We start from the raw sequence: 8,978 nt of genomic DNA, 5'->3' as shown, positions 1-8,978 counted from the left end.
AAAATTGAGCTGATCTAAGATGAATTGATGGACAAGTAAGGGCTTAACTAAAAATTTAGAACACATTCCACAGCCCTGGAGGAATATTTCTGCCTACCATCAGGTAAAACTGTTAAACAAAGATGATAGATAGATAGATAGATAGATAGATAGATAGATAGATAATAGATAGATAAAAAGATGTAGATGTATCTATATCTTGTATAAACGATAGTTTTAAGCCACCTGTGAAGTATAGCAATATTACAGTATAGTATATATTACATCACATTATATCTGTATCTAAACTCATATATACATTATACATACGTCTATACATATAGAGTGTCCCCAAAATGTATAAACACAATATTTAGTAAAATACATTTTATTTTCAAAATTGAGCCATCAGCTGTTAAAGTGTGTATACATTTTTTGGGACACCCTGTATACATGTATATACACATCTGTGTGACTTACTGAAATGATGCACAACTTTGCTACATGAGCACAATCTGTACTAATATGAGCTTTTTAAAAATAAAATCTATGTGGCTAGCTTTTGAGGATGATGTATTCATGGTAACTTGGAAATGAGATAGAAATAAATAAAATTATAGATTTGTAGAGCTGAGATGCAAATCAAATAATTATCAGGAGAGCCGAGTGGTAGCAGGTCTGGTGAGGTTTCACACACCTGAAGAGAATGTCAGGACGCAGCATGTACAAGCTAAGCAGCAGCCCCAGCCAGAGTGATTCCCCCCCAAGAAGCCCAGATAATTCAGGCCAAGATGAGAAGAGCGGCCCAGGATGTCAAAAAAAAAAGAAAAGAGAAGGTCTCCAGGAAGCATCAGTATGAGATTAGGAATTGTTGGCCACCTGTATTTTCAGTCCTTGCATTATCACTGAAACACCCGCAAAGAAATAGGACAAGTGACTTCTTTTGTAATTTTTAAATTACAGATTTAAAAATCTTTGTATTAATCCTTCACCTTTTCCTGAGTTAAGCTGGGGATGTTCAAAGGATGTTTGGCTCAACATGTTAAATAAAGAGCCCCAATACGTTCACAACAAACATTTTGAAGTACTGCGTTCTGACTGGGAACCACAGGTGAGGTCCGTGGTTCTGGGCTGATTTTAGAGGTGTGTGAAGTATGCACACTTCACAGGGAAACGTTTTATCCTGCGCAAGACTTTTTGTTGGGTTTATGTTGACACAAAGAGATATAAATAAAAACATGCTTCAACCCATTGGAATGACCTCATGATTTATTGCTTCCAAACTTGAGGAAATCTATGCTCCTAAGCTCCAAAAGTTTGCTTATGTCTCAGATGGTGCTGCCAGGGAAGAGGTTATGTTAAGGATGAAACTCAGCAAAGGCCTTAAAATGGGGACTTTGTCCTGTAGCAATCATCTCTTGGCTAAATCTCTTCCTCCAGGCTGATGCTCTTAAAGATGCCCCTAAGGTTCTTCTGCCTCAGTATTCATTAGAGTTCCAGGGCGAATCCTGGCTGCGACTGCCTCGGGCAATGTTTCCTCACTGAGGTCCTCAAGAAAGCCTCAGGTTCGGAGAGGGACAGCGTTTCCGAATGTATGGATTGGATGGTGTAGTGAAAAGTACACCATCCAATGAGTCCAGGGAGCTGGAGATTTTTAAGAAGATTTCTATGGAAGACAGACACAGTATCCAGACTCATGCACATGATCCGGCTATGCTGGGTGAAGTAACTTACGTAAATACCTTCAGGAAGGGGGCCCAGTTGCCGCCAGCGTGCAATGAAGGCATTATGACACCACCAAAGGGCGCTGAAAGGTCACCAGGGAACCCGGAGGACATTAACTAGGCATTCAAGTAGTCGCCGGTGATTGGGTAGAATTTCCTAAAAATGAACTACTAATGTTTTACAGGGAAATAGTGCTGGCTGTCCTAGCCAATTCAGAAATGCCACTGCCATTCTTTGATTTTATTTTTTTTTAATCCAACACTTAAAATTGGCACTCTGGGGAGATTTATTCCATTCCTATGTTAGCGGTTTAAAGAAACTGCAGGACTTGTTTACAGAGATGAATTCATTCCCAAGGTGACTAGATAGAAGCCAGCCATGATTTACACTATAATTTTTTTTTATTTGGTGTTACAACATCTGGATAAACCAGAAATTTTATCATTTAAGTTTTAGACTAGATAAGTGCTACTTTAAAGGGTGCATTAAGTGATATAGTACTTTGAAACTAGCTTTTAGATTCTCAGAATTCATATCGTCTTGCTTAGTGCAATTTAGTTCCTGAAAATAAAATTTAAACTTGTTTACAACGGTTTAGTTTTGTAATAAAGTGGCTAATTTATCTGCAGCTGCTGTAGCAAGCTATTATAAAACTTGAGTTTTCACAAATGGTGAACTTTAATCTGTTTTTCAACTAGTTTATTTGCTTTGCCATACATAACATTTTTAACCAGGAAGGCTTAGAAAAACATGGTGTTTAAACTGTGCTCTAAACAGTGGAAATACTAAAGGAATTTATGAACAGGATAAAGTCAATGGCTCTTATGTGGGGCTTTGACATACAGGTTGCTTTATAATCATTTTTTGTGCATTACAATTTGGTGAAAAATCTTGAGTACCCTTTCAAAATATTTACATGAGAAAGTCATTTTATTGCTCTAAGGTAGCCCAAAGAATTTTTTTTTAATTTAGTGTGACTAAAGCTTTATTTGTTTGCAACATTTTTAAGCTCCTTTTTAAATTCCTACATGAGTTAAGGATATTGTGAAAATGACAAAGCTTTAACACCTGACCTAAACTTCTAATAAGGTGGAAAAGTATTAAATATATGCTAACCCCTAGCAATCTGTTTGAAAAAAAAGTAAACTTCACATAAGAGCTTCTTCTAGCCCTGGCTGGTGTTTGTCAGTGGTTAGAGTGCCAACTGTCAGGTTCAAATCCAGGTCAAAGGTACTTACCTGGGTTGTAGGTTAATTCCCCACCCCATGTGGGGAGGCAACCAGTCCATGTGTCTCTCTCACATCAGTGTTTCTCTTTCTCTCTTTCCCTCTTCCACGCTCTCTGAAAAGCAATTGAAAAAATATCCTCAGGAGAAGATTAACAACAACAAAAAGAGCTTGCTCTGTATAGACTAGCTAATTCTACATAAATATTTTTAAAAAATGAAATTTCAGCCTCAGAGTGGATTTCACTAGAAAACAAATTATACTAGGTTATTAGTTTATTCTCTTTTTTTTAAAAAAAATATATTTTATTGATTTTTTACAGAGAGGAAGAGAGAGGGATAGAGAGTCAGAAACATAGATCAGCTGCCTCCCGCACACCCCCCACTGGGGATGTGCCCGCAACCAAGGTACATACCCTTGACCGGAATTGAACCCGGGATCCCCCAGTCCGCAGGCTCTATCCATTGAGCCAAACTGGCTAGGGCTGTTAGTTTATTCTCTTACTAAACATGAGATGAAGACTTCTGTATAGTTTTTGTTTTTAAATTGTTTCGGTATTTTAGCTGAAAACACCACTAAATGTGCATACATGTGTTATATATAAACTTCATCCTTTAATACTGTTTATATGTAACCTATTGTTTAAAAATAAAAGTTAAAGAATTTTAACTAAATGCTTAAAAGTAAAGTTTTGCCATTGCTTGAGGGGGAAATGATCACTTTGTTTCAGGTTCAGAAATTATTCCCATGTTCCAAAATTATGTTAGAAAATATTCAACATTGGCCCTGGCTGGTGTGGCTCAGTTGATTGAAGCATCATCCCATACACTGAAAGGTTGCAAGTTCGATCCCCTGTCAGGGCACGTGCTTAGGTTTCAGGCTCAATCTCCAGTCAGGTCTCATTCTGGAGGCAACTGATCAGTGTTTATCTCTCTCCCTTCCCCTTCCTCTCTCTCTAAAATAAAATTTAAAAACTCTTAACAAAGGAAAATATTCAACTTTGTTTGCAGTTAGAATATATCTTCTCATTGTCTTAGTTTGCTGAGTGGGTAAAATAAAATAAAAAACAAAAAAACATTATGTCATTTAGATTTGGTTTATACAGAGACCAAAAAAAACTCATGTGACTTCTTTTGGTTCCATTACAAATGCCAAAAATCCACAAAGTCTATTATAATGAAAAGAGTCAAGTTGTAAAATGGACTTACTTGGTCTTCATTTGCAGTATCATTGGTTAATCATAAAAAGGGAGGAAATGATGTAATCCACACACTGGGTCAGAAACCCCCAAAGAGCTGAGTTGAATATTTGCAAGATTCAAGACTCCATAGTTAGGAACTGTGTAAGAGTTTGAAATTGTAGAATTATCTTTGTAAAAGCAGAAAAGTGCTTTTGAAGTTTGACTTGCCCCTCCTCTGAATATTGTTCTTATGAAAAGAAAAGTAGATGTTATAACTTTAATTATAACTCAACTTGAAATGCTACTACAATTACCTGTATGGGTAATGTGGAATAGATATTCAGAAAGGGCTCAAATTTTTTCTGCTTTTATTTCTAGTTGCTAAGATGTTAAAAATTATAATTTTTCATATTAATTGGTTTCAAAGTCTTCTTAAATAAAGGTGACTCAGCAGCAGAGTTAAAATATTATAGTCTCACCTGGCCAGTGTGTCTCAGTAGTTAGAGCATCAGGTACTGAAGGGTCTCAGGTTCTATTCCTGGTCAAGGGTACGTACTGGAGTTGTAGATTCTATGGCCGGCTCTGGTTGGGGCATGTGAGGGAGGCAGCCAATTCATGTGTCTCTCTCACCTCTCTCTCTCTCTCTCTCTCTCTCTCTCTCTCTCTCTCTCTCCCTCCCTCTCTCTCTCTCTCTCTCTCTCTCTTTCTCTCTCTCTCTTTCTTTCCCTCTTCTCTCCCTTTCAATCTCTCTAAACATCAATGGGGAAAAAAATCAATGGGTGAGGATTAACAACAACAAAAAGGATAGTCTTAAAGGAAAAGTAGACATAATACTTCCTCCAAGAAAATAGCATTTTTCTCAGTATAGAGACATTAATGTTGTTTGCCTTTTCTGTATTGTTCTCTCTGTTCTCAAAGTAATGTAACATGATAGAATTATTAAAATGAAGGTTAAAAAGAGCCAAGAAAGACAATTGAACTATAGTTGTGCCAGACAATTGAGGGAAAGGATCATTTTTGCAAGAGATATGGAGTGTAATAAAATATTTCTTTTACATATTTTTGGCTCTCTGTTTTTGCTCCAATTGCCTAACTTGACTTATAACCACCCACAATCACTTATTTATGGCTCAGCATGGATTTGTAGACCTGGGAGAGTCTTTAGACATCAGTTAGTCCTGCTTTCTCACTTTACCTGAGAAGTGAGAGAGATTGGGAAAGCAGAATCACTTACCTGAAACCACACAGGAAAAAACCACCTGACTCAGTCCAATGTTTTCCCAAACCCACCCAATACGCACACTTACACTAACTCTTCTAGCTACCAAATGTGCTTTGTCCAATATACCAGAGGGGAGAGATCGGATGTACCTGGTCTTCCCATTGTACCTCTTTTCTCAAATGCTCAGCACTACCTGACCTATCTGTTCCTATTTGGCATTAGGAAAATGAAAACGACAAAGTATACCTTTGTGAATTAGTACTTGTAAATGACATAGGTACTGGAAGATCTATCAAAATAACCCGAAAAGGTCTACACCCCTGTGGCCATCTTTTACTCATCACCAGAAGTAGAAACAAACAAATCTCTGGCTTAAAAAATTCTGGGAAAAACAGGTGAGTGAGGGGTGGTCTCCTGTGGCTGCGGGTAGAGGGAGGGATGCGCTACAGGCAGGAGGAAACTTTGGAGGGGATGAAAATATTCTGTATCTTAGTTGTGGTGGTTGTTTCTCAGATGTATATAATTGTCAAAACTCATAGAATTGTACATTTTACATGGATTCAGTTTTTATACATAAATATTTTCTCCATAAAATTGAGTTTAAGAAAACTATGTCAGGAATCCTATGATAAAAATGTCTAAAATATTATTTCTCTTGATATCTAATGAATAAAAAAGACTCTATTCTTGTATTATAAGATTATCATAAGGTACTTTTAAGAAAGCGAAACTACCTACCTATAAAATATGGGTAATCAAAGATTTCTGAGTATCAACACAATTTGAAATATAAGATTATGTAAAAAAAAAAAAAAAAAAGGTGAATTTCTTCTCTTCCTCACCCAGGAAAGGACTGGAAACTAAACTCCTTGGATGTGAGAAGGAAGAAGCCCTATCTTTTTACCTTTTTGCTGACCGGGGTGTCCACCTCAGTTTACAGGCAAAGAAGAAATACCTTTTAAAAGCTGACTACTTTCTTTACTTACTTTCCATTTGACCTAATATCTAAAAATATACAGCTATGCAATAGGCTCCCTTTCTCCATCACAGTAGATAATAAATCTACAATTCTGGTCAACTCTCTTAAGTCTGCCAATTAACTTCTATCTTTAAGCAGGCCATTTCACATTGCCTCTGCCAGAGTCTCCAGGGAGAATGTCTAAATGCAGTGCCCTATTTTCATGCAACTTAATGCTCTTAAACCTGATACTATCTCTTGGATCTTGAATGAGGGCTGGTGTAGGAGGCACAGAGTCAAAGCAGCTGAAAAGGCCTAAATACTTCTGTAATGCCACGGGAAGTAGATGGTGCTATCTCTGCCCTATGAGAAAATGAAAGAATTAGAGGTTTAGTGCATTAACTGGGCAAAATGTTGCACAGCATATTGTTAAGTAAGACCAATTAGGCCCGTTGCCAATGAAGTTGAATCTTTAAATAACAGGGCAGAATGCCCTCTGGGGAAGAGACTGTCTACATGCAGAAATAGCCCTGGGATGGGCAAGGAAGAGGGGCTCACCTGATACATTCCTATGAGAGTCCCCACACCTCATGCTCTGGCTTCCTCAGCTCTTCTGTTGGCCAGAGAGGCCTTCCCTTCTGTCCTGCCTCAGTTTTTATTTTTTTTATTTTTCCTATAGAGGCTTCCCTATTTGTAAATGTGACTCAAAAGAATTCAGGATGATAAGTAATTAATGATCAGAAATTAGGAAAACAAGCTAGGTATTTCTCTCTCTGAAGCCCCTCCCCTAAGGTTATTGACTCTTTGCAGAGTGGTTTTATTTTCTCCTTTGACCTGGTGTCTTTGCGATGAAGCCTGGAGGACACAGCATGGCTTTGGAGTCAAAAGACCTGGTTACGAGAAAAAGTACCACCATACTAGTGGGATGACCGAGGAAAAGAGGATATCCGCTTTGCTTTTAATAACAAGATGGTGTGTTCTTAACCCACATTGTATAAAAACAGAATTTTGAAGTATAGATTTGGTTTTTAAGAAACCATTAATTCCAAACTAAACAATAACAGCTGTTTATAATTCAGTGACATCTGAGTTGACAACACTTAGAATCAGAAGCTAAAATATAGAAGTGGAAAGAGGGATGAAGATGTCGTAGGAGGAACATCAGACATGTAACCCGGGGGAAAAGAAAAGAAGTGGGAAACAGTGCACATCCCCGCAAAGGGAAAGCGGCTATGCGTGAGGCGTGTGTAGAAAAAGACCTGGTTAAGTAAACAAGGATGCCGCACAGGAAAAATAAAAGTGTGTGGTTGACCCAGGGCCACAGTGAAGCCTGGAGTGCTGGGCCAGCGGCACTACGTGTAAAATTCATGAGTGGGGAACAAATTGGCTGAATGTTTGGGATTTAAACAGTTTGCTTTACAATTGAAAAACCAAACCAAACCGTATTCAGTGATTGTAGTAAATAGGTCCCAGTGGACACGAAACACACGAACAGTGGAGAGATGCGGTGGGAAGACTCAGAAAGCAGCGGCTCAGGCTAATGAGCGTGGTTTTCCTCAGCGAGCCTGTGTGCTCAGGGATGCAGTTTCATAGTCACTGCCTGTACTACAGTCACATGTTCTGCCGCAAGGACTACAGTAGTTAACATTTGTGGAATGCTTACTATGTGCCCAGCACTGGACTAAGTGCTTTCTATGCAGACCTCCTGAGCATCCAAAGATAGAGACAGGGTTTGATTCCCATTTCAGGAAGGAAGACCTTGAATGGGCAGTGGTCAGGTAATGTGCACAAGTCACACAACAGGCAGGTGTTAGGGGTGTGAGCCCGTGCCTCTCACTCCAGAGGCTGGGCTCTTCATTTCTCTCCAGCTTTTCACATCCAAACTGGGAATGGTAAGGCCAGTCTCCTCTTACTCACATGGGGGGTGCTGGGAGAAGTTTATAAAAGGAGATATGTGGAAATGCAATGTAAAACATAAACTATCTGACCAACATGCATCACAGGCTGACTAGTGCTAATTATATGGCAACTGACAAGTTCAAACCTTTTTGGAGATTCGAACACATTATCATTTCAAAACATTAATTAAAATATTTCCATAGATTTGTATGGGCCTAAGGTAGCTTATTTAAATCAAACAAATAATTAACATTGATAAACTGTGAACAGTTACCAGTGTGAATAGATCTCAAAGATATACTGTTGAGCACACACACACCTACACCTACACATACACACCAAAAAAAAATGAGTTGTGAAATGAAATTAAAAAAATGAGTTGAGGGTGTTTTGAAAAATGTATACATATTTTAACAGCTGATAGCTCAATTTTGAAAATAAAATGTATTTTAATAAACATTGTCTTTGTAAGTATTCAAAGTGTGCATATATATTTTGGGGGGGACACCCTATATTATTTTTTAACCATTTGTTCAAATTTTCAAAATTTTGAAATACATAGTGGTACTATGTATTGCATATAAATAAATACTCATTTAATAAAATTATAAAATCATGGATCATATTGAAAATCATATACCACCAGCCACTCTAACAGATAAGCCCTGATATTTAATGGCTTTAATGTAATAAATGCTTATTTATTCTCATTTACATCACAGTCTAATATAGGTGTTCCTGATTTTACATGGCCACTCAAGGAACCTGGCTATTTCCATTGTGTGGACC

At 37.8% G+C, this 8,978-nt stretch overlaps 1 pseudogene across 1 annotated transcript; it reads left to right on the top strand.

Annotated features, from left to right (window-relative positions):
* Nucleotides 1-700: 700 nt before the first annotated feature.
* On the top strand, nt 701-1,824 carry LOC308522942 (G1/S-specific cyclin-E2-like; annotated as a pseudogene). The gene has a single exon. The product of its transcript is annotated as a G1/S-specific cyclin-E2-like (transcript).
* Nucleotides 1,825-8,978: the final 7,154 nt, after the last annotated feature.

The sequence above is a fragment of the Myotis nattereri genome (genome assembly GCF_964212035.1).
Source record: "Myotis nattereri genome assembly, chromosome: 8".
Lineage (NCBI taxonomy): Eukaryota > Metazoa > Chordata > Mammalia > Chiroptera > Vespertilionidae > Myotis > Myotis nattereri.
The sequence above is the reverse complement of the archived record's forward strand: the minus strand, read 5'-3'. Positions and strand labels throughout refer to the sequence as shown.